The sequence below is a fragment of the Adiantum capillus-veneris genome, chromosome 26, assembly GCF_014529385.1.
Source record: "Adiantum capillus-veneris isolate H3 chromosome 26, ASM1452938v2, whole genome shotgun sequence".
In the NCBI taxonomy this organism is placed as follows: Eukaryota; Viridiplantae; Streptophyta; class Polypodiopsida; order Polypodiales; family Pteridaceae; genus Adiantum; species Adiantum capillus-veneris.
This window is the reverse complement of record NC_140956.1, coordinates 25,923,982-25,948,116: the sequence shown is the minus strand read 5'-3', so window position 1 is coordinate 25,948,116 and position 24,135 is coordinate 25,923,982. Positions and strand designations below refer to the sequence as shown.

Below are 24,135 nucleotides of genomic sequence, written 5' to 3'. Positions count from 1 at the left end.
TGCTTTTTCTAGCGAAGCTAACCTCGTTGCAGATTCAATCAATCACGAAGGATCGATCTTGGCTCTCGAGCCTAGGTCCAAAGAACCCCCTCAGGAAGAACCGATCTTTGCTCTCGAGCCTCGGTCCAAGAACCCTCACAGGAATTATTATGTGTTCGCATGATTCATACGCACGCATTGTTTGAGTGTTTCATTCGTGATCATTTCCTGTTTTAGTCAGCGTCTTTATGTGATCCCTTTTCCTAGGCATGACATATTGTACGTTGAGCACGTTTCACTCATGAATGAGCACGGATGTATGCGGATATTTCATGAAAAGCTGAAAAGTATGCATTCAAGGAAGTCACATTCCATGTCTCTTCCTTGGCATGACACAATTGTAGAAAGAGCACATGAAAGTATGAGCACCAAGCATGGGCATTTCCATTGTGAATTGCCACAGTTGATTGCCTCTAGATCTAAGAGAAAGATTCGATCTCATTATTTGCGTGTATGTGGTGACGGTTTAGCACTCCGTCTATTTGTTTATCTACATTGCATGCACAGTCTATTAGGACGACAAGATTTTTTCCACTCACTTTACATGAAATAGGTATGTTCATGGTTTTGTGTTGGAAATGGTTTCAGGAATTTTCAGCCATGGAGATTCTTGAAGAAGAAAGAAGCATGACTCTCGACGAAGTTGAAGCATTGAAGGAGCCACAGAAGACCTTGTGTCGCTTTCGGCGGGGCCCAAAGAAGCAAGCGTTGTAGACCTTTATGAAGTTCACACACATCAGAGTGGGTCGGCGAATAGTTCTTTTCGATTCCGGATACTATCGGCGATCTCCCTCGACGCCATACAGTTCGGTACCAGTACCTCACTTTGAAAAGGAGGGGATGTCACGTGACACATCCAACCCTATGTGTCCGTGGACAGGCTACAGCATGACCACGGTTTAGTTAAGTCAAGTCAGTCTAGAATAGGAAGTGATCTGGCATTGTTGTGAGTCCGTTCGCAGACCGTGGATGACCAAACACTTAGATTAGATGCATATCCTCCGGTTGCACACAACATGATCACAAGCATTCCCATCAGAATCCATCAAAATCCTTCAGGGGAATTTTCCAGTGCATTTAGCCTATTTTACCTATTTTTGATATTTTTCACTTATTTATTAAGTGACTTGTTGGGAACTAGGTAAGGCAATTTTGCTAAGATAATATATAAGCAAACTAGAGCTAGCACTTTCTGGCAGAAGAGGCAGCAGGAGCATTGCTCACAGGCAACTTCTCAGCAGGACCCCAAGTTCTCTAGCGTTTTTTCATCACAGCAAAAGAGCTAGCGTTTTTAAACAAGAACCCAGATCAACCAACGTTTTTACATCTGCATCAGCCTGGCGACAACAAAGGAGAATTCAACACTAGCGTTACCAGTTGCATCAGCAGATCCACAGCGGATTACACTAGCAATAGAATTCAACCCTAGTGTTTTTGGAGCAGCAGACGACCTAGCCTTTGCACCCGCATTACAAGTCCTGAACCTCACAGATCTCACCTTCCCGCAGCAGATCCTCGCCCCACGGTCAAATCCCGCGCAGATTTCAGCATCTGCGTTTTCAGCGCGTTGTCGCCATCGACATAGATTCAAAATTCAGTAGATAGAAGATTTGCAAATTTCAGCCCTTGGAGTTTCAGATTTCAGCCCGTCTCGTCGTCGTCGGCAAGTCCAAGCACTGTAGAGATTTGTGCAATCATAAGTAGAGCGCTCTCGCCATAGAGAGTGGGGCCTTCGGAGGAGGGTTTTACAACGTCTCTGGTGTCGTATTCTCTTCTCTATCTCTCAGTCTCATACACTTTCACGCACAGTGTCCATTCACTTTGTTTGTGTCCATTGCACTCTCTCATTAAGAACGGTAGGCTCTCCCTTCCATAAGAAAAAGGAACCTTGAGCACAGTTCGGAGACTCATCTTGAGCAAAGTTCAAACATTCATTCCGCTGCACCTAACAATGGAAATGCCCATGCTTGATGCTCAATCCTTCTTGTGCTCTTTTGGATACTATGTCATGCCAAGGAAAAGACATGGAATGTGAATTCCTTGAATGCAAACAATTCATCTTTTCATCAGTAATCCACAAACATCCGTGCTCATTCATGAGTGAATCGCGCTCCGCGTACAATATGTCATGCCTATGGAAAGGGATCACATAAGGATGGTGACTAAAATACAGGAAAGCATCATGAATGAAACACTCGAACAATGCGAGCTGACTAATCATTTGTACACATAATACTTCCTCTGGCGGTTCTTTGGACCTCGACTCGAGAGCCAAGATCGGTTCTTTGTGATTGATTGAATCTGCAATGAGGTTAGCTTCACTAGACAAAGTATCAACTAAACCATCATCCTTGTGAACAATCACAGTTTCTTCCTGCAAATCATCATTCTCGTGAATAATCACATCTTGATCATGCAAATCATCATGCTTATGATTATTATGAAAATCATGTGTGTCGTGCTTTGGAAAAGAAGAGACTAAGAGAGATTCCTGAGAGAGTCTCCTTTCCTGATCCTTTGCAATCTGTGCCTGCATACTAACAAAGAGTCGCAACAACTCTGCATGTGTTGGGCTCTCTGTTCGGCCACCAAGCACGCTTGCTCCGCGCTCGCGCTCAATGGCTGCCCTTGTTTCTTGGTACTTACGATCAATTGCTGCCTTTCGTTCTTCGCGTTCTAACTTTCTGTCCATCATCATCTTGTCGAAAGCCTCCATAGGAGTTAGTGCAATCCTTGGCGTAGATGGGGAAGGGGGAGGGTCAGAAAAACCTCCTCGTGGGGAAAACTCTTCTTCGCCACTCCCATGCTCACCACCTCCATGCGAAGTATCCATGCCGCTTCGGGTGATAACCATCCACTGAAGTCGTGGGTTCTTAAGTTCACGAGGAACTTGGGTTCTCGAGGGTCTTGAGGGTCTTGGGGGTCATGAGTTCTTGAGGTTCTGGAGTCTCAAGGTTCTTGAGGTTCTTACCTCGCTTGCGATCTTCTCTTCACCCGAGCTCTTCTCTTTTCCGCGGGCACACCCCTTGGCGGCCTTGCGCTCACACCAAGGTTGCTTTTTCCCACCTCACGTTGATTGGCCGGTCGCTAAGTGCACAGTCCACTCGCAATGAGTAAAAAGAGAAACAAGGGGAGGCCGGACAAGCCCTTCTTTCTTGGGTTTCCCGTCACTCTTCAAAAACACAATTAAGAATTGACATGCCCAAGAGGACTTTGGTTACGTGTGACCACAACAAGCAAAAAAATTTCTTGTGGTTCTTTCCTTGAGTGATATAGAACACTGTCAAAGCTCTGATACCAATGTAACGTGCAGCAGAAGTGAATTTTGAACTTTGCTCAAGATGAGTGCTCCAAATTATGCTCAAGGTTCCTTTTACTTACGAAAAGGCAGAGCCTTCCGTTCCTTTAGTGAGAGAGTGCAATGGACACAAACAAAGTGGTGAACATTGTGAATGAAGGTACTGAGACTGAGAGATAGAGATAGAAGAATACAACACCAGAATGTTGTCAAACCCTCCTCCGAAGGCCCCACTCTCTATGGTGAGAGCGGTCGATTATTGATTGCACAAATCTCTACAATGCTTAGACTAGCGGATGATGTCGATGAGGAGGACGAGACAGGCTGAAATCTGAAAACGCTAATGGCTGAAATTTGCAAATCTTTATCTGCTGAATTCTGACTCTATGTCGATGACGATGTTGATGGCGATGATGCGACGATGACACGCTGAAAAATGAAAACGCTGGTGCTTACCGAGGTTCCGTCAATGAATCTGCAAAACGCTGAGGCTGATCTGCAAACCAAAAATGCCAGGGCTGGTTCTATCCTGTTGGAGAAATTTGCTAATGCTAGGGCTGATCTGTTGTGTTGCTATGGAATCTGCTAACACTAGGGCTGATCTGCAATGCAAACGCCAGGGCTGGTTTTTCATGCACAAACGCTAGGCTTTCAGATTGGCTGAAAACGCTAGGCCTGTTGTGGGAAGGTGATCTTGCTGAGAATGTGTGTTGAACGCGAAGTTCCTGCTGCCTCTTCTGCCAGAAAGTGCTAGCACTAGGTTTCTTATGTACTTGCTTATCAAGTTGCCCTACCCAGTTTCCCAACAAAAGTCACTAAAAAATAATAAGTGAAAATTGGCTAAAATAGGGAAAATAGGTCTATGCACTATAAAAATGCTCCTGATAGGTTCTCATGGAAATCTAATGATCATGCTATGTGCAACCAGAGGATATGCATCTACTCTTAAGTGTCTGGACATGCACGGTCTACGAATAGACTCACAAAAGTGCCAAAACACTTCTTAGGCTAGACTGACTGAACCCTTGCCCTAAAGTACCTTGCCCACGTACACATAGGGTTAGATGTGCACGTGACATCTACTATTGTACCACTGCCAAGCTATATGTATCTATACTTGAGCATGAGTTGAGCGATGGGAAGAGAGAGAGTGTACGAGCTTTAGGACAGGCTGGAGTCGGGAGGGATTCTCTACACTCGATCATATCTTCACGCTTAGAGCTATCATCGAGGAGAGCAAAGCACATGGGAGAAGGACTTATTGTCGCTTTGTGGATTTCCCGAGAGCTAGGTGGATACGACGACTACATGATTTGGGAGTCCCATAGGAGCTTGTAAGGGGGATCATGGAACTGTATGAGACACTTACAGGGAGAGTACGGACAAGGATCACTTTAAGCGTCCCACAGGAGCTTGTAAGGGGGATCATGGAACTGTAGGAGACACTTACAGGGAGAGTACGGACAAGGATCACTTTAAGCGTCCCACAGGAGCTTGTAAGGGGGATCACTTTACTATTGGGGTGATGCAAGGATGCCCACTTTCTCCGACTTTGTTTAGATTGTATATTGATGAGGTTGCTGACTATATGGAGACTGCAAGGGATAGAGGAGCACAGTTGTCAAGTACATGGATACCTCTATATTGCTTTATGCCGATAAAGGCTTATGCACACGATAGTGGGTTTGCACAGATATCATCTTGGTTTGAGCTACATGGATTTAGTATGGACATGCTGCCCCCTTTTCAATTTTCCCTGGATGCACCATCCATCACTCTCACACATTTAGAGATTAGCAGGATTACCAGACATGATCTCATTTAGCTGGATACTAGGAGGACTTGATTGCCTCCGTTACATGAGTTACGGACAAAAATGGCTTTTTATTGAGAGCATCTTCTTCGGACGACAGATGATGGGTTTATCTCACACCCCAAGTATATGGATACCCACCTGTCCCATGGCATTATATGTGTTATTGGTAAGTTGCGCACCTCATCTCACCAATTGGAGATAGAGACTGCCGGATATAGAGGTATAACCCTCGAGAGATTATGCCAGCTTTTCCAAAGAGAGCCAGAGATAAGAGGAGCACTATATCTGCCAATGCACAGCATACAATGAGATCCGTGAGCGTTCATTGCTTATTTAGAGAAGGCTTGGGCCCCTTATCATGCATCATGGATTACTACGATCAGAGGTGCTTAGGTCTCTTCTTGCTGGAGATCGGTAGACACAGAGAGACTACCCTTAGGCGCGGAGGACCTACACATAGAGGATCCATACAAAGCCAGATCATTACTTTTTACAGAGGGACTACTCGGGATGGCCCACCACAGGTAACCCAGTCACACCCTCATTGGAGCAATCTTCTTAATTGAGCCATTCAACTTCGCTGCTCACGATGCCCTAGGATGCGAGGATCTTCACACCGTAGACGAGGTCTACATCAGAGGCTACTGAGTATGATTGAGCGACATCTAGCACACCCCCTCGAGAGCTGACCATGGAGGATATTGAGGTCATACTCTAGAGACCCATGAGAGAGCTCATGGGATGATCACCATTGCCTATTTTCCCCATGTGCACCTCATTAGCCCTCACGTGATTGTACCCCTCCTCATATATTTTGAGCTGATGTATTATGTGATGAGGATGTTGATGATGATGAGGATGTAGGTTAGGCTTACATACCTACCTACTCTAGGTACCCTCATTTATTTTTATCTTTATGTTCCCCTAACACTGTAGTAGAGTCACACATGGATGTAATAATTTTATTTTTATTTTGAGAGAAAGATCCTTCCATTAGTTAATAAAACTACCCATATGGCTACAAACCGCCTCTACTAAAGAGGGCTACATCAAAAACAAGGGGAGACTCTTCCAGTGAGTAAAAAAAGTATGTACAATTGAGCTAAACCACAAGATGGGAGGAGGAAAAAGCTACACTGTCGCTGGTAGTGCCATCTAGGCACTACCGGCGAGGGTGTGCCATCTAGGCACACCCTCGACATGCTGAAGAAAAGCCCTGGGTGCCAGAGTCGCAGGAAAGCCTCTCTGCACTCCCGCATGCGGTCAGAGCTACCCTTGAGTCTCTCGAACCGACTCCTGAGAGTGTGAATCAAATCCAGCCAAAGGTCAAGAACAGTCTCTGTCGGTGGAACAGGGCGAGCCTTCGAGATGCAGAAGCCGCGAGCCCGCCAGATAAACCTGAGTGTCAGGCCGCAAACGAGCTACCAACACACCTCTTTTATCACTGCACCACTCCTAGGGAGTAAGCTCTGTGGCAAGCTGGAGAGTAGGTCGACCCCCTGGATCACTATCATCCTGTTGGTGGAAGCCAACTCAAAATGGAGCGCAGGGCCCGTGAGAGTGGACCAAGCTACAGCACCCCAAGTGTACTGTCAAGCTGTGGAAAGAGCTAGCATCAGCCAAAGAACCCGAAGCCAAACCTGCTGTGCCATGGGGTAGTCCCACAGACTGATGCCGACTCTTCAAAGGATAGCCACAAGCTGCACAGGCTGCCGAGAAGCCGCTATGTACAAGCCAGCTCCCACAACTGTTGTAGCTCTGTGTGCAACTAGCCACGGGAACATAGTAACTCTCCTCGATTTCCTGCAGTCCCACAACCGCTCCCAAAAATCTAACAAAAACTCAACTGTGAGACCCTCCTCCTGCCAATGAAGTGCTGCAGTAGGACGAGCCTCTCTCTGTGCTGCCACTATACGACGCCCCACGCAAACTATGTACTGAAAAAAGGGGGTCCTAGGGTGATCGTTGAAGAGAGAGAGAATCCCGCCAGAACCACTCTCCCGGGTCCCACTTTACTTGTGCAAGAGGGTAGCTCTCCCAAGCCCAAAGCCACTAGTGGCCTGTCTCAAGATCTCTTGAGTCGGGATCTCTGACATGGGTCCTTCCACATATTCCCGCAACTCGTATTCTCTAGAAGCAACACTCTACAGCCTGTGGAGCCTCTACTGAGACTGTGTCAAGGTGACCCCCTCCCTGAACCTCAAAGAACATGTGTGGTACTGACTTTGAGCAAGCTCGAACAGCAATGAGGACCTCGAGACGTGTGAAGGGCCCCATCCATCTGGGAGACGCTGCCTCTAGAGAGGTGAGACACTCAGCTGGTAGTGCCTCTGTAATATCCTGACACATGCTCTTCATCCCCCTCGTGCCTCGTAGCTCGATGCTTTGAGCCTCCTCGGACAAGCCTTAAAACTGAAGCCATTCGCTAAAAATGTGGGCTGGACTCTCTGCCATGGGACCCCAAGAAACATGAGGCCTACTACCAACCAGATGGCCTCTCTGAGTGCTAACCATGGGGTTTCAAATAAGAGGCTGCCTCAAACGTTCCTCCATGCAAGTGGGTTGACGTTGCTCTAGGCCACTCCTCAGTTGCTCCCAAGACCTGAGCAGGCTTGCAGCAAATCTGTCCTCCAACCTCCTGCTCAGACCAACTCTGTGCATCTCTATAAAAAATCCACCTGATGGATGGGCTCCAAGGGCCACCCGCATGAGGAACTCGAGCTCGAATCCGTTGAAGCAACAACTCCTTCCAAGGCTCCTTCCCTGGAAGGAGTCCTCTAACCACAATCTTCCCAAGGAGAGCTCTGCTTTGCTGTGCTGGGTCAATGATCCCCAACCCCCCCTGAAAACAAGGTAAGGTGATGACCTACCAGGCCACTTTGGCCCGAGCTAGCTAGGTGTCGTGCCCTGATCACAAAAAGTGCCTGATGAGCCTCTCGAGCTGGCTGACACAGGAGCTCACGAAGATCCAGCAAGACGTGATGTACCACATAGTAGCCAACACACCTGGTTGGCCACTACAACTCTGTCTGCCAAAGAGATCCGTGCCGAACTCCAGTAAAGCAGTTTCCTCCTAATGGATAGGAGGAGGAGAGATGTCTACTGCTCCGGGGTCAGATCCATGCCAACCTGACAACCTAGATAGCGTACTGGAGTCCCGGGGAATCCACTTGAAGCCCTCACCCGGCGACCAATCATCACTGTCAACCCAAAAGCCATTGTCTTCCTCCAATAGATCAATGCTCCTGATGGACAAGAAAACACCTCCAGAGCCTGCTCACACCTGTGCAGATTGGCCTCCTGGCCCTTCAAATACAAGGCTGAGTAGTCAGCAAGCTCAGTGTCAAGTAGCTTGTCTCCCCTAATAAGAGCTCTAAACCACGCAAGCCAACCTCCTGCGAGGTCAAAAATCTGCTCATCGCCTCGCATAGAAAAGAAAGAGGAAGGGGGCAAGAGGACAACCTTGTCTAGCCAAACGCGTGAGCATGAAGCGTTCCCCTCTTCCCCCTACCAAGAGCACTTGGCTGTACACACACCTGTAACGAGCTAACACACCTCTAATCCAAGCATCTGAGAATCCCATCATGCGTAGAGTGCCCGCCAAGAAATCCCAATCGACTCTATCATAAGCCTTCTCAAAATCGAGGAGGAGTATCACAAGATCCTCTCCTCAAAGATGCGCGACGGTAGACGCCTCCCAAAAGGTGAAAATGTTGTCAAGGGTACTACGCTCCTTGAAAAAACCTGTCTGGGTCCCATGTATAATGCTCTCAAGTAGCAGCTCCATCCTCAAACTCAGAGCCTTTGCTAAAATTTTGTAGGTTGAGTTGAGAATGGTGATGGGTCACCACTGCCGAATCTCATCCAAGGAGCCTCCCTCCTTGGGAATTGAGGTAGATCAAGCCCTACGCTCATGTTGTTAGGCATCTCTCTAGTGTGCAAGATGTATTGATAGGTGCTGCAAAGATTTGAATCGAGCAAGTCCCAGTACTCCAAGAAGAGAAGCTGGGAGTCAAAACCATCCTGCCCTGGACAGCTACCTCGAGGGAGTGCTCCGAGGGCCTCTCCAACTAACAAATAATGGATATGTGATCAGACCGGCCTATATGGACACTCATTTATCCTATGGGATATGATGTGCCATTGATCAGATGTGCACATCATCGCATTAGAGATTGAGACTGGCAAGTTTAGGAGAGTACCAGCAGAGGCCAAAATATGCCAGTTGTGTCATATAGAGCCAGAGACAGAGTTACATCACATTTGTCATTGTCCGGTGTACTATGAGATACGAGTCCGCTTGCATTGTCTATGCACATAGGACTTTGGACCATTGGCTAGAGTCATGAATATCACGATCAGAGATGCCTCAGGTTGTTTTTGCTAGAGCTGCGTAGACATAGGGAGTGTCTCTTGAGGATATCGGGCAATGGGCGATGCCACAAACTATTGATGTGTCAAGCCACTGAAGAACGGAGCCAACATGTAGATCCCGAGAAGCCTAAACCCTGGCAATAGAAGAAGTTTCACCAACTTGCAAAGTTTGGCCGAGTAGCCTATTTTTAAAGAAGAGTTCCCACCAACTTATGGGATCCCGTCCGATGGGGCCAGGGGACCTAAGGACATTAAAATAAAGCAGGACCAATACACACATACATACACAGATTTACGTAGCAACTGACGACGTGGCAGTAATACGGACGTCCCACAAATTGCATTGACATGTTGACGTGGCCAAATAGCCAAAATGACCTATGAGACCAAACTGATATAAGCTTGGTGAATCTAATCCAATGTCTGGGTACAAAAATAAAAATAAAGTGCAGTAAAGTGAAAGACTAAGAGAGTCCGCACGTGCTCACTGTTGCTGCTCTTCCCTCCCGCCTCCCTGCTCTCCATCGCACTCCCCCCTTCTCGCGCCTTTCCCCCCCTACCTGCCCACTACCCTCCCGCTGCTTGCCCGCCTGCCCACTGCCTGCCCACCAGCCCTGCTGGCATGCCCACCTGTCCGCTGCCCTGCCCGCCTGTCCACTGCCCCCTGCACACCTCCTCGCCCACTTCCGGCCCTGCTTGGCTGGTCTCGCTAGCACCTTCGACGTGCTCGGTCCAGCAAAAGGCCTTCGTTCGCCGACGCCACTTTGCCCTTTCTTCACAGCAGCAGACACTGATGGAGGCTCATGCTCCACTCAGAGGGACTCTCAAGAAGCCCCCTCGCCCGATCCTGCAGAGCCCACCATCTAACTTGCTCTTTCGCCGACAGAAAGAGCGAGCCTTGCAGCAGAGGTGGAACGCCTTCAGCCGACTTCCGTCATCTGCAAGATTCTCATCACGAGACCCAGCAATGGAGAGCTACGTGATCTTCTCCAGGCCCGCCTTCTTGCAGAGGTGGACAAGATCTTTGATGTTTAGTCTCTCAGACGCGGCTACGATCAGATAGCGTTCGAGACTTCCGAGATGGCGTCCAAGGTCATCACGATGAGCCCCTTGGCCATCCGAGCAGTTCGAGCCCACTTTCGACAGTGGAGGCATGGTTTTGATCTAGCTACAGATGTTCTGGTGGAGGAGGCAGACCTTCCCATCTCCGTCTGCTTCCTCGGTTTGAGGAGGGACTACCTATCACTCTTGTCCAGGATAGACTCAGAGATTGGGACTGTCTTGGAGACACCTCGTACGACAGCCTCTGTAGCTGCCACGGCGGCCGGCATCCCCTCAGTACGTTTCTGGTTCGGGACACCCATACTCTCCCGAAGATCATCCTATTACATGGGTGACTGGGGGTTGGTTCCGTAGGAGTGTGGAATATTCAGGCCTCATGAGTCAATGTTTCATTTGCAGACAGATTGGCCATTTGGCAAAGGCCTGTTATCGCAGGAGACCTCGACCCACAGCGCATGCACAGCCTCCCAAGGCTGAGCAAGCCCAACAGCCAGACACACAGGACGCACAGGCTGGTACCTCGACTAAGACTAGTGATCAGACAGCTGACGATAGGCAGCATGTGTCTCACCGCCGCCGCTGCTCACAGGGGCGGGCTCACCCCATTGCTCCCCCTCCAGGCCGACCTTCCGCAGCTCAGCAGCACTGGGTTCTGATTGGGAACCGCTTTGACCCCCTTCAGCAAGACCCGCCTAAGGAGGCCCCATCCACTTCAGTTCCTCCACCTCCGCCCCCTCCTTCCTCGGACACTGCCGCTCCGCCTCCCCCGCCTCCTTCACCTCCATCCCCTCCTCCCTCAGACACTTCCGCTCCGCCTCCCCCGCCTCCTCCCCGTCCCCCTCCCCGTCCCCTTCCTCCACCTTCGCCTCCCGTCCGTCATCTCTCCTCGGTGGGACCCGCAGCCTCATCTCCCAACCCCTCGACCACTCCTCCTCAGACGCAGGGGACTGATCACGTGTGCCGCGAGGCGATCTCTTGGTAGTGCTTTCGCTACGAGCCGTGTGGCTCGAGAGGGACAACCCCACTTGAGGCCGCCTTTTTTGGTGCAGACTTCTCCTTTTGCAACAGTCCCTAGAGATTTGACTAGCTTTGACATTCGGAGACGCTGCGACTTCTTCGACTACAGTTTCACACGGTTTTTGGGTGCCTCATCTCTTGACATGGAGGAGTCTTGCTTTCGAGTCCACGTCCTCTTTCTTCAACTAAAGGCATTCAGGCTTTAAACATAACAGTGGGTTTCTCCTTTCCGCTGTGCGGTAGGGATCTCACAGAGTAGACTCAGTAGCCAAGTCCAACGTGATGCCTCCGGATGCAGTGGGTTGCGGGCACATTGTAGTGCATTTGGTTGTGGGCACATTGTGGTGCATTTGTTATGTGTTTGTACATGAGGATTCTTGGGTAGAGGATGTAGCCCTTCGGGCTGCACGCTTAGCTTCGGCCAGGGCGTGACATTCACTTCTTTCGCGCTTGTCCAGAGGTCGTTCGGATGTGGATTACTCTCCCCATCCAAACCGGCCTCAAAGATAGCGAGGTTGGCCGCTATGGTTGCACTTGTTTTCTCCCATTGACTCCATGAGGATCATCTCATGGAATGTGCAGGGATTAGGAGGGTCCCAGTTTCAGTGTTAAGAGGGGTCGGCTACGTCAAGAGTTTCAGAGATGCCTTGTGGGTGGTGAGATTGACATTCTTATGCTACAGGAGCATCATCTTTGTGAGAGCCACATTAGACAGTGTGGTCAGATGTTGCGTGGTCGCTATGAGACATTTTGGTCCGGTGCATTTGAACCTGGAGGCATCTAGGGTGGGGTATGTATGACTATTGCGGATTCTTTGCAGCAGGCCATTGTGGGCAGAGGGATTATTGTGACAGGCAGGGCTCACTGGATTACTATGCGGGTTCAGGGTTGCCTCATGGGCTTCCTGAACATCTACGCGCCCAATGTGGCGTGTGCACGTGCAAAGTTTTGGTCTCATATTGTAGAGTCTCTGCCGCTGGCAAAGCAATGGTGCATTGGGGGTGACTTCAACATGTTGGAGGACCCCTCTGACAGGATTGGAGGTAGCCATACTACTATGCATGGAGTTGAGTTGGCAGCTTGGGAGAGGTTATTGTATGACTCAGCGGGTTTCAGATGTGTGGCAACATTCTAGCTTTGTGAGGCCCCCAGAGAGCCTGACCTTCTCTCATTCGGACCGCAGAGTGGGAGGAGTGAATCTCAAATAGATCGCTTCTACACTAGTGACCACTTTTGTGACTTCGGTGGGTCAGTTTGCATTCTGGCTCGAACTTCTTTTTCGGACCCTGCACCAGTAATCCTCACAGTGACAGATAGACAGAGGAGGGGGAGCACGATGCTTCGCATCCCTCAGAGAGTCTTGCTGGACTCTGTGCTTAGAGAGTGAGTGGTGGCTATTTGGACAGGGGGTTTAGCCATGCAGGACTCTCCTGTTGACAGAGTGGCCTCTAGATTTCCTCAGCTTAGTCGGCTATTTTTCCAGGAAGCGAGAGAGGAGTAGCGTCTCCGACGGGGTGTTGCTTCCTTGCAGAGGATGCAGGAGTAGCATCCAGACAGTCCTTGGTTCGAGGAACAGTTGCAGCAGGCTCGCCAGGAGCTTGCAAGCACAGAGAAGAGGCGCTTGGAGTTTGCTTTTCATCGACAAGCATCTCAGTGGACCCACGTGGGTGACAGAGTGACAGGGGATTTCTTTGAGACAGTGGGGCTCTGACATGCGCATGCCAGGGTCAGCCAGTTGAGGAGGCCTGATGGGTCAGTTGCTTCAGAGCCAAAGGACATGCATGCAGTTGCCACCGACTTTTACCGTGACCTGCTGTTACTAGAGCCTCAATCAGAGCGTCAAGATGCATGCAAAGAGCAGGTGTGGGCACAGATGCCTTGTCTTGTGACTGAGGAGATGCGCCAGAGGCTTGAGCTGCCTCTTCAGTTAGAGGAGCTTCACACGGCCCTCATAGAACTTTCCCGCGGTAGATGTCCAGGTGAGGATGGTTTCACTCCCAACTTTTTCTTAAGAGTATTGGAACTTGCTTGGCTCAGATCTCCGCAACGCTTTTCAGTACATCCTACACACAAGAGAGATGCCTGACAACATGAGTGAGGGCCTGATTTACCTCATTCCCAAGGAGGGTGGCTCCTCAGATGAGATTCAATAGTGGCGCCCATCATCATCCTCAACTCAGCCTACAAAATTCTTGCCAAGGGAGGATTCATCCACTTCTAGAGAGCATCATACACGGGACACAAATAGTTTTTGTCAAGGAACGTAGTATCCTTGACAACATCTTTACTTTCTAAGAGGCATTTGTCCTCGCGCGCCTCTCTGGTGAGAATTTGGTGATACTTCTTCTCCATTTTGAGAAGGCCTACGACAGAGTTGACTGGGACTTCTTGTCTACGCAGGATGTGCTTCTCAGATGCCTGCATCAGAGGTGTGTCAGCTCTTAGCTCTTTACAGACAGGCACAATCAAGTACTTTTGCCAGGTGGTGGAAGAGATCGTTTCATGCTCACACGTTCGGTCAAAGAGAGCTGCCCTCTTAACCCCTTCCTCTTTCTGTTCTATGATGAGGCGATGAGCAGGTTTTTGGTTTTACAACAGGTTGGTCTACGTGGCTTAGCGCTCCCTATTCGAGGAGATAATCTACTGGATGATGAGTTTGCTAACGACCTAGCCTTGTACTTGGGAGGGCCAGGAGGCCAACCTTCACATGTAAGGTGCAGCGAAAGGAAGAGCCTTCAGTTCCTTTAGTGAGAGAGTGCAATGGACACAAACAAAGTAGTGGACACTGTGAATGAAGGTGTTGAGACTGAGAGATAGAGAGAGAAGAATACGACACCAGAATGTTGGCAAACCCTCCTCTGAAGGCCCCTCTCTCTATGGTGAGAGCGGTCTATTATTGATTGCACAATCTCTACATGCTTGGACTTGCCGACGAGGACGACGACGAGACGAGCTGAAATCTGAAATGCTAATGGCTGAAACCTGCAAATCTTTATCTGCTGAATTCTGACTCTAAGTCGGTGACGATGATGGGACGACGACGCGCTGAAAACGCAGATGCTGAAATCTGCGTTTTCCGGGCTGAATCTGCAAACTTCGCGGGGTCTAACCGTGCGGCGAGGATTTGTTGCGGGAAGGTGAGATCTGCGAGATTCGGGACTTCTTCTGCGGGTTCTAACTGCTGAAAACTGAAAACACCAGAGGGCTGATTCTGTCGCGAAGATTTGCAAAAACGCTGAAGTGTCTTGCAGATGCAAAAACGCTAGGGCTGAAAATGGTTTGGCTGTGGAGAATCTGCTAACGCTAGGGCTTCTGCTTGGTCTGCTATCGCCAGGAATCTGCAAGAGCAAAAACGCTGGCTGATTTGGTCCAAAAACGCTAGCCTTCTGCTGCGATGCAAAAACGCTAGGCCTCTTGGGGGTTCTGCTGAGAAGTTGCCTGTTGAGCGAGTGCTCCTACTGCCTCTTCTGCCAGAAAGTGCTAGCACTAGGTTTCTATATATACAAACTTAGCAAAATTGCCCTAGCTAGTTTTCAACAAAAGTCACTTAAAAATAATAAGTAAACATGTCAAAAATAGGAAAAATAGGTGTATGCAATGTAAAAATGCTCCTGATGGGTTCTGATGGAAATCTAATGATCATGCTATGTGCAACCAGAGGATATGCATCTATTCTAAGTATCTGGGCATACACGGTCTACGAACAAACTCACAAAAGTGCCAAATCATTTCCTATTCTAGACTGACTTGACTGAATTGAACCTTGGTCATGCTGTAGCTTGTCCACGGACACATAGGGTTAGATGTGTCACGTGACATCCCCTCCTTTTCAAAGTGAGGTACTGGTACCGAACTGTATGGCATCGAGGGAGATCGCCAACAACATCAGAAATCCTCGAAGGACTCTTCACCGGACTCTTCACCGGCCCACTCTGAGGTGTGGATCATGCGATACTTGAACTTCATAAAGGTCTGCAAAGCTTGCTTCTTTGGGCCGTGCCAAAAGCAACACAAAGTCTTCTGTAGCTCCTTCAATGCTTCAACTTTTTCTATGGACGTAGGTCCAGAATCTCCAAGGCTGAAAATTCTTGAGACCACTTCAAACACAAAAACATGAACATACCTAATCCATGTAAAGTAATTGGAAAAACTCTCGTCTTTCTAAAGACTGTGCATGCAATGTAGATGAACAAAAAGACGGAGTGCCAAACCGTTCACACCACACACAAAAACAATGAGATCGAAACTTGTCTTTCTGATCTAAATCTATTAACTGTGGCAAATCACAATGGAAATGCCGATGCTTGATGCTCAATCTTTCTTGTGCTCTTTCTGAGACTGTGTCATGCCAAGGAAGAGACATGGAATGTGAATTCCTTGAATGCAAACATGTCATCTTTTCATGAATAATCCGCATACAATCGTGCTCATTCATGAGTGATATGTGCTCAACGTACAATATGTCATGCCTAGGAAAAGGGATCACATAAACATGTTGACTAAAGTACAAGAAACGATCACGAACGAAACACTCGTACAATGTGTGTGGACTAATCATTCGAACACATAATACTTCCTGTGGGGGTTCTTTGGACCTAGACTCGAGAGCCAAGATCGTTCTTCCTAATTGATCGATCTGTAATGAGGTTAGCTTTACTAAAGAAAGTATCAACAAACAAATCTTTTTCCTGGAAATCATCATGCTCGTAAATAATCACATCTTGATCATCATGCAAATCATCATGCTTGTCAGTGTCATCCAAATCATCATGCTTGTCATTGTCATGCCATTCTTCATGCGTATCCTTATCATCCAAATAATCATGCTTATCATTATCATTTAATTCATCATGCTTATCATCATGCAAATCCTGTGTATCATGCTTTGGAGAAGAAAAGACTGAGAGAGTCTCCTTTTCTCGAATCTCTTCGATCTTCGCCTGCACATTAAAAATGAGAGAGGAAGAATGAACAACGTTCTTACGATCCAATTTTGTTTTTCTTTCTGCGTACTTGCGAACAAATTCTTTGGCCTCCAAGCGTAATTGCTCGCGCTCACGTTCCATGGCTACCATTCTTGCTTTGTGCCACGTTGTCATAATGTCCATCATCGCCTTGCACCAAACCTCCATAGGACCTGGTGCAATCCTTGACGTAGATGGGGAAGGAAGAGGGTCGGCAAAACCTCCTGGTGGAGAAAACTCTTCTTTGCCACTCCCATGCTAACCACCTCCATGCAAAGTATCCATTCCGTTTCGGGTGCTGACCATCCACTCAAGTCTTGGGTTCTTAAGTTCACGAGGAACTTGGGTTACTGGGTCTTGGGTTCTTGAGGGTCTTTGAGGTTCTTGGGGGTCTTGAGGTTCTTCTTTCGCCTGAAATCTGTGTTAGAGAAGGATCTTCTCTTCACCCGAGTTCTGCTCTTTTTCGCAGACGCACCCCTTGGCGGCCTTACGCTCACACCAAGGTTGCTTTTTCCCACCTCATGTCGGTTGGCCGGCCGCTAAGTGCACGGTCCGCTCTGAATGAGTGAAAAGAGGCACGAGGGGAGGCTGGACAAGCCCTTCTTTCTTGGGTTTCTTGTCACTCTTCAAAAACACGATTAGAATCGACACGCCCAAGAGGACTTGGGTTACGTGCAAAGCAAAAAAAAATTCCAGTGGTTCTTGTGGTTCTTTCCTTGAGTGATACAGAACACTGCAAAAGCTCTGATACCAATGTAAGGTGCAACGGAAGTGAATGTTGAACTTTGTGAGTGCTCCGAACTCTGCTCAAGGGTTCCTTTTACTTACGGGAGGGAAAGCCTTCCGTTCCTTTAGTAAGAGAGTGCAATGGACACAAACAAAGTGGTGGACACTGTGAATGAAGGTGCTGAGACTAAGAGATAGAGAGAGAAGAATACGACACGAGAATGTTGTCAAACCCTCCTCCGAAGGCCCCACTCTCTATGGCGAGAGCGGTCTACTATTGATTGCACAATCTCTACAATGCTTTGGACTTGCCGACGATGAGGACGACGACGAGACAGGCTGAAATCTGAAAATGCTAATGGCTGGAATCTGCAAATCTTTATCTACTGAATGAGACAGGCTGAAATCTGAAAATGCTAATGGCTGGAATCTGCAAATCTTTATCTACTGAATTCTGACTCCGTGTCGGTGACGATGTTGATGGCGATGATAGGACAACGCGCGCTGAAAACGCAGATGCTGAAATCTGCATTTTCCGAGATAAATCTGCAAACTTCGCGGGATCTGACCGTGCGGCGAGGATCTACTGCGGGAAGGTGAGATTTGCGAGGTTCGGGACTTCTTCTGCGGGTTCTAACTGCTGAAAACTGAAAACGCTGAGTGTAGGGCTGATTCCGTTGCAAAGATCTGCAAAAACGCTGAAATGTCTTGCAGATGCAAAAACGCTACCTTTGAAAATGGTCTGGTTTGTGGAGAATCCGCTAATGCTGGAGCTTCTGCTTGGTCTCCTATCGCCAAGAATCTGCAAGAGCAAAAACGCTGGCTGATTTGGTCCAAAAACGCTAGCCTTCTGCTGTGATGCAAAAACGCTAGGCCTCTTGGGGGTTCTGCTGAGAAGTTGCCTGTTGAGCGAGTGCTCCTGCTCCTGCTCCTGCTGCCTCTTCTGCCAAAAAGTGCTAGCGCTAGGTTTCTATATGTACAAACTTAGCAAATTGCCCTACCTAATTTCCAACAAAAGTCACTAAAAAATAATAAGTGAATAATGTCAAAAATAGAAAATAAGTCTATGCACTGTAAAAATGCTCCTAATGGGTTCTGATAGAAATCTGATGATCATGCTATGTGCAACCAGAGGATATGCATCTATTCTAAGTGTCTGGGCATGCATGGTCTGCGAACAGACTCACAAAAGTGCCAGATCACTTCCTATTCTAGACTGACTTGACTGAACTGAACCCTGGTCATGTTGTAGCTTGTCCATGGACACATAGGGTTAGATGTGTCATGTGACATCACAGGTGTGAGCAGGCTTTTGAGACCTTTTGTTGTGCATCAGGCGCACTCATCAACTGAAGAAAGACAGTGGCTTTCTCGGTTGGTAGTGCTCCTACGCCTGATTGGCTACCAGGTGAGGGTTTCAGATAGATTCCCCGAGGGACTGCAGTCCAATACTTGTGCTGTCAGAATAGTTTGGACTTGTCTCCTGAGCAGGAGATTGCTCCCCTTCTCCTATCCATGAGGAGAAAGTTGTTACATTGGAGCTCCGCACGACTTTCTCTGGCAGGCAGAGTTGTAGTAGCCAACCAGGTGTTGCTGGCTACTATGTGGTACATCACTTCTTGCTGGATTTTTTTGAGTTCCTGCATCAGCCAGGTAGAGAGGCTGATCAGGAACTTCCTTTGATCAAGGCGTGACACTCAGATAGCCTAGGCCACAGTGGCATGGCATGTCATCACTCCTCCTTGTTCTCAGAAAAGGTTGGGGATCATAGACCCAGCACGGTAGAGTAGAGCCCTCCTTGGGAAGTTTGTCGTCAGAGGATTACTTCCAGGAGGAGCCCTAGGAGTTTTTGCTTCAGCGGCTTAGTGCTAGAGTACCTCATGCTAGAGGCCCCTGGCAACCTTCGACCAAATGGATTTTCACAGAGATGCGCAGAGTTGGCATGAGCAGGAGACTAGAGGACCATTTCGTTGTGAGTCTGCACCGTTTCTGGGAGCAGCTGCGGAGAGGACCGGAGCAGCATCAACCTACTTGCACGGAGGAGCGCCTGAGACAACCCCTTGTTTGGAACCCCGTGGTTAGCACTCAGAGAAGCCACTCGATTGGTAGTAGGCCTCGCGTTTCTTGGGGTCCCATGGCAGACGATCCAGCACGCACTTCAGGTGACTGGCTACAGTTTTCAGCCTCATCACAGGAGCTTCAAAGCATCCAGCTATAGGGCATGACAGGGGTGCACAGCATGTGTCAAGACATCATAGAGGCAGTACCAGCTGAGTGCCTCACACCTCTCGAGTCAATAGCGCCCAGATGGATGGGGGCTTTCGAGCGGCTGGAGGTTGTCATCGCAGTTCGGGCTTGCTCAGAGACTGTACCCTCCCTGTTTTCTGAGCTACAAGGTGGGGGTCGCTTACACCGAGTTTCAGTAGGGGCACATGTGGCAGAGTGTTGTTTTCAGAGGATCAAAGTTGTGGGCAACTGTAGGAGGACTTGTGTCATAGATCCTGACCCTGCAACTCTTGAGACAAGCCACCGGAGGCTGTGGGCTTGGGAGTGCTGTCCACTAGCACGAGTGCAGTGGGATCCTGGAGAGTGGTTTTGGAGGGACCCTTTCTCCTCAGACGATCGTCCAGGTGTCCCTTTCTTTCGGTACAATGTTCGACTGGGACATCACATATTGGCAGCAAGGAGAGAGGCTCGTCCTGCTGTAGCACCTCATTGGCAGGAGGAGGATCTCATAGTTGAGTTCTTGTCAGCTTTTTGGGAGGGGTTGTGGGACTCTAGACAGCCGCGGCAAGTCACTTTGTTCCAGTGGCTGGCTACACATCGAGCTACAGCAGTTGGGAGCTGGCTTGTACACAGTGGTCTTTCGGCAGCATGCGCCGCTTGTGACCATCCTGTGGAGAGTCAGCACCATTGTCTTTGGGATTGTCCTTTCGCACAGCAGGTTTGGCTTCGTGTCCTCTTTCCACGGCACTGCAGTACACTTGGGGGGAAGCTGCTTGGTCCATTCTCACGGGTCCAGCACTTCAGTTTGAGCTATCCTCCACCAACAAGACGATAGTGATGCATGGGAGTCGACCCACACTCTAGCCTCCTATAGAGCTTACTCCACAGGAGTGGTGCAGTGAGAGAGAGGTGTTGAGAGCTCATTTGCGGTCTAACACTCTGGTTCATTTGGTGGGCCTGCTACTTCCGTATCTTTGAGGCTCGCCCTGTACCACCAGCAGAGACTGTTCGTGATCATTGGCTAGAGCTGATCCATACTCTCAGAGGAGAGTTCGAGAGACTCCAGGGAAGCTCCGACCGCATGTGGGAGCGTAGAGAGGCCTTCCTTCGATTCTCGCACCCTGGGCCTCTCTTCACCATGGTCCAGGGTGCGCTGAGATGGCACTACCGTCCACATGTGTGGCTTTTCCCTCCTCCCATCTCTTGATTTAGCCTCATTGTACATATGTTGTTTTTCATTGGGAGAGTCTCCCCCTTATGATTGTTGTAGCCCTCTCTAGTAGAGGTGGTTGTAGCCCTATGGTCAGTTTCATTAACTAATAGAAGGATCTTTTTCTCGAAAAAAAAAAGGTGAAAGACTAAAATCATCATCATCATCAGTGCCCGAGGATGCCCGACGTTGGGCGTGTCCAAGAAAGTACTGCATCTGTCACTGAAGAGCTTCGTCAATGTCCACCTCTGTAAATAGTCGTACTGGGCATCTCCCATGTCGTGCTAGAATAGTCCTAATCCTCTAATGGAGCCTGTTAAGTAGGCTCTGAAGTCTGTTGTGGAGCATGCTCATCTGGCTGCTAAGACCTTGCTCTAAAGAAGTAAGTAATCTCCCTTTGTAAATGTCTCCTGTCACAAACTGCTAACGTATCGAGCCACTGAAGAACGGAGCCAACCTGTAGATCTCGGCCAAGAAACCTAAACCCTAGAAGCAGAAGAAGCAATTTCACCAACTTGCAAAGTTTGGCCGAGTGGCCTTTTTTTTAAGAAGAGTTCCCACCAACTTATGAGACCCCGTTCGATGGGACCCAAGGGTCCTAAATGCATTAAAATAAAGCAAGACCAACACACACACACACACACAGATTTGCTTAGCAACCGATGATGTGGCAACAATACGGATGCTCCGCAAATTGCGTTGACATGCTGATGTGACAGCCTGTACGGATTTACACTACTGACGTGGCAGTTATACGGATTTCTGCAAAATGCGTTGCTTGTTTTTTTGAGCACCAGCTTTTGAGCCAGCTGCTTTTGAGTTTCAAGCTTTTCATGTAAACTACTTTTCAAGGCCAAGGGACTTTAAATAAGTGCAGAGGGCTCAGTCTCTGGCACTCTTCCGCGTGAAGGTGCAGAGCGCGAGTACCGGCATTGTCCTGAAAGAAATGCCAATAGGGGCGCCAAGGTTTGGGGCCAGTGCTCTCTGGGGGTGGAATTCCGCCACTCTCTCTCTCTCTCTCTCTCTCTCTCTCTCTCTCTCTCTCTCTCTCTCTCTCTCTCTCTCTCTCTCTCTCGTTGAAGTGCTAAAAGTCTGTTCAGTCTGTTCTTTTCTATTGGCATGTGGTGCTCGTCTCGTGATAGTGGTACCAAAGCTTTAGGCGTGTGCTTTTCTGAAAGCATACTGGTCCCACCAAAGAGCAGACAAAGCAAACCGGCGTTTCCAAAGTCTACTAGAATTTTATTTGAAGAATCTTCGTTCTTCAGTGGCCGACCCCGGACTTATTAGCCACTCCCACCCTTCACGCATCGGGCGCGCTCCCGTCTTCACCACTCTGTCTTACAGGGCATAAGCCATATAGAACCCAAGACATGGCATTCATGGATTCAGCAGAATACTTGCAGTTTCTCCTCAACGAGCTTTGTGACATTCTTTCGTAGCATCCTCAACAGAATCTTCCGATGTAAGTTTTCAACAATTTTTGAATTACATGTTACCCCCTTTGATGCCCCAGGTGGTGGTACCTCCTCCTCCGACAGCAGAAAGTACAAGAGCTTCCAACCGGCAACCTCCCAGCCGTCTGTTCTGATCGGGGGAGTCTTCAAGAATATGGTGTAGCCATCTGACCCTGACCCTGTGCGACCGCCTTTGCCACCGCCGTTGCTCCCACCACCACCGCCACTAGGCTACTATGGTCAGAGCCCATATGGATACCGTTATTATCCGTACCCGAGATACGCGTCTAACCAATCGAAAGATTTAAGGATAGCGACTCTCAAATTTCACACCTTTTCCAGGGTGAAAGATCGGAAGAAAGCATTGCAGTTCCTACAACAATTCAACAACATCTATGTTTTGGGAAACTGTACAGAAGAATCCAAGATTTCTCAGCGGGATTTCTTAATGCGATGCAGTATTGGAGTTCAATCGTGACACAACCGCATGCTCCAACGACCTAGCAAGCTTTCAAGACAGTCTTTGCACACTGTTACATGACTCTCTCTTTGAAGTCCGGATTTCGGCAGAGGGGCAACTTTTTTTTTTCCGAGAAAAAGATCCTTCTATTAGTTAATGAAACTGCCCATAGGGCTACGACCACCTCTGCAAGAGAGGGCTACAACAATCATGAGGGGGGGACTCTCCCAATGAAAAAACAACATATGTACAATGAGGCTAAATCAAGAGATGGGAGGAGGGAAGAGCCACATAGGTGGACGGTAGTGCCATCTGTCCACACCCTGGACCATGGTTAAAAAAGGCCCAGGGCGCTAGAGTCAAAGGAAAGCCTCTCTGTGCTCCCGCATGCGGTCGGAAATGCCCTTGAGTTTCTCAAACTGTCCTCTAAGAGCTCGTGGTCGAGGGCGAGCCTTGAAGATACGGAAGCAGCGGGCCCGCCAGATGAACCAGAGTGTCAGGCCGTAGATGAGCTCCCAACACTCCTCTCTCTCACTGCACCACTCTTGTGGAGTAAGCTCTGGAGTAGGCTGGAATGTAGGTCGACCCCCCTGCATCACTATCATCCTGTTGGATGAAGTGTCGGGCCCGTGAGAGTGGACCAAGCAGCTGCCCCCCAAATGTACTGCTGCGCTATGGAAAGAGCTGGCATCAGCTGAAGAATAGGAAGCCAAACTTGTTGTGCCAAAAAACAGTCCCAAAGACAGTGACTCTGACTCTCCACAAGATGGTCACAAGATGTGCATGCTGCCGAGAGACCACTATGTACAAGGCAGCTCCCAACTGCTGTAGCTCGATGTGCAACCAACCACTGGAACAAAGTGACTCACCTCGGCTATCTGGAGTCACACAACCGCTCCCAAAAAACCGACAAGAACTCAGCTGTGAGACCCTCCGCCTGCCAATGAGGTACTGCAACAGGACGAGCCACTCTCCGTGCTACTAGTATGTGACATGAGTCGAACAGAGTACTGAAAGAAAGGGACACCTGGATGATCTGCTGAGGAGAAAGGGTCCCTCCAAAACCACTCTCCAAGATCCCACTACACTCGTGCGAGTGGAAAACTCTCCCAAGCCCACAGTCTCTAGTGACCAATCTCTAGAGCTAATGGGTCAGAATCTATGACACACGTCCTCCCGCAGATCGCCACAACTCGGATCCTCTGTAACCAGCACTCTGTTACATGTGGGGCCTCTACCGAAACTCGGTGTAAACGACCCTCACCCTGTAGCTCGAAAAACAGGGAGCGTACAGTCTCCGAGCAAGCCCAAACTACGATGAGAACCTCCAATCGCGTGAAGGCCCCCATCCATCTGGGCACTGCTGACTCCAGAGGTGCGAGCCACTCAGCTGGTACTGCCTTTGAGATGTCCTGACACATGCTCTACACCCCTCTCATGCCTTGTATAGCTGGATGCCCTGAAGCTCCTCTGACAAGACTGAGAACTG

The 24,135-nt window shown here is 48.9% G+C and overlaps 1 protein-coding gene across 1 annotated transcript in view; it reads right to left on the bottom strand.

Annotated features, from left to right (window-relative positions):
* Nucleotides 1-24,135, bottom strand: part of LOC147423160 (synaptotagmin-4-like) — a 52,851-nt gene that overhangs the window by 7,153 nt on the left and 21,563 nt on the right. The window lies entirely within an intron of this gene.